The sequence below is a fragment of the Mesocricetus auratus genome, unplaced genomic scaffold (genome assembly GCF_017639785.1).
Source record: "Mesocricetus auratus isolate SY011 unplaced genomic scaffold, BCM_Maur_2.0 contig_9484_pilon_obj, whole genome shotgun sequence".
NCBI classification, from domain to species: Eukaryota; Metazoa; Chordata; class Mammalia; order Rodentia; family Cricetidae; genus Mesocricetus; species Mesocricetus auratus.
In genome coordinates this window covers 726-2,914 of record NW_024431536.1, presented here as the reverse complement: position 1 = coordinate 2,914, position 2,189 = coordinate 726, and the positions used below count along the sequence as shown (strand labels likewise).

General features: G+C 48.4%; 1 pseudogene; it reads left to right on the top strand.

Annotated features, from left to right (window-relative positions):
* Positions 1 to 123: 123 nt before the first annotated feature.
* On the top strand, positions 124 to 1,630 carry LOC121138229 (annotated as a pseudogene).
* Positions 1,631 to 2,189: the final 559 nt, after the last annotated feature.

Sequence of the window (2,189 nt, the reverse complement as noted above, 5' to 3'; positions counted from 1 at the left end):
TTAGGCTGTGCATTAAGACACAGAACGGGGGCGAGCCGGGCTGTTTCTCTGCAGACCGGGCCAGGCGCGGGTCCAGGCCTTCCTGTGCGGCCTCTGCGCGTGCGCCAGCCTGGCAGCCGGCGGCCGCGGTGTCCGCTGCAGCCCGCCGCCAGGGTGTCGCGCTGATGCTCGGGCAGCCGTGCGGGCCACCATGACAGATTACAGCGAGGAGAAGCGCAACGAGTTGGAGGCTCTGGAGTCCATCTACCCCGACTCCTTCACAGTGTTATCAGAAAGCACACCCAGCTTCACCATTACCGTGACGTCGGAGGCTGGAGAAAATGACAAAACTGTGCAGACTACTCTGAAGTTTACTTATAGTGAAAAATACCCTGATGAAGCTCCCCTTTATTGAAAGACCCCATGCGGGGGACTTTCACGGGAGGGAGACCCGAACCCAAGGAGCAACGAGACCACAAGCTTGGATGCAACAGCAAGAGGCTTTATTTACACACGGGTACCCGGGCGTCTCAGTCTTGGGGGGGGCTGAGCGCACCGAGCTGGGGACTCAGGGGTCCTTTTATAGCAAAAAGCGGAGTACAGAAGCAAGAAGCCTAGTTACAGGACCCTGATTGGGCAATATAAATGAGGCCAGGGCTTAGAATGAGGGCTATTGAGGTTTCTCTCAGAACTCAAGTCTCGGCCTTGGCCCTATCTGAGGAACAATAGGTCTCTGTGCCTGCCCAATCTTGCTGGGCTGGCTATGCAGACGCTATGCAGATAGCAGACACCTGTGTCCTGCCTGGACAGAGATAGTAGTGACTATTCAGCTGTAAAGACCTTGAGCTGAGCTCCCTTCTGATCAAAAAAATGACTATTCGGCTGAGCTGTGGGGGAAAGGAATTTTCCATAGGCCTCAGCCGCCTGTGCTGGGCCGGGGTCTTTCATTATGAAATATTCTCCCAGGAAAATCTAGAAGATAATGATGTCTCTGACATTTTGAAATTACTGGCATCGCAGGCCGAGTAGAATCTTGGCATGGTAATGATCTTCACTCTTGTGACAGCTGTTCAGGAAAAGTTAAATGAGATAGTCGATCAGATAAAAACCAGTAGAGAGGAAGAGAAGAAACAGAAAAAAAAAGGAAGCAGAAGAAGCAGAGAAGAAACTGCTCCATGGCACTCCTGTTACGATCGAGAATTTCTTGAGTTGGAAGGCCAAGTTTGATGCAGAGCTCCTGGAGATGAAAAAGAAATGGATGAAAGAAGAAGAGCAGGCAGGGAAGAATAAACTAAGTGGAAAGCAGTTATTTGAATCAGATCATAATCTTGACACATCTGATATCCAGTTACTGGAGGACGCTGGTAACAACGTGGAGGTGGACGAGTCCCTGTTCCAGGAAATGGATGACTTGGAGCTGGACGATGCTGAGGATGACCCTGATTACAATCCTGTTGCCCTAGGGAGCGACTCAGACTGACAGACTGTCCCTGACTCCAGAGAGGCTTAACTGCCACAGCATCTGTGGCTGTGCTCAGAGGGTTTGCATCTTCCTTTTGTTTTTTTTCTAAGAAAAAACATATTTTTCAGGAGAATATTCTTCTGGTAGCTTTCAACATTGAACATAATAAACTGCCCATAAAATTTCAAAAAAAAAAAAGACACAGAGCAGGCCAAGTGTTGGTTGTGCACGCCTTCAATCCCAGCACATGGGAGGAAGAGGAGGGTGCATCTCTGTGAGTTTGAGACTAGCCTGATCTAAAAAAGCTACATGCGGGACATCAAGCAAGGCAACAGAGAAATCCTGCCTCTAAAAACAAACACGCAAACAAAAGGAGACACAGAACCAGGATTCCTGATCCTGCCTTCCACCCCAGGCAGAGACATTTTCTACATCAGAAGACATATGCATTACAATAGGATTTGCATCTGACTGGAATAGCAGACCCAACTCTCTCCCTGATCTCCATAGATGCTCCCTCTTCTTTGTTCTGAACACAGACTAGCTAACAACCTTTTACAGCCCTCTGTACTATGTGTAGTGTAGTGAATTTCTGAGAAATATTAACAACTAAAGAGCAATTTCAGGAAACAGTAGGAAAGGTTGGTTATGTGGCTCCTCACTGAGGTCAGGTGACCTGAACTTGCTTTTTATCCAGTTGCTAGAGTCACTTCAGCAAACCATGAAAGAAACTCAGGAACTAGATCAC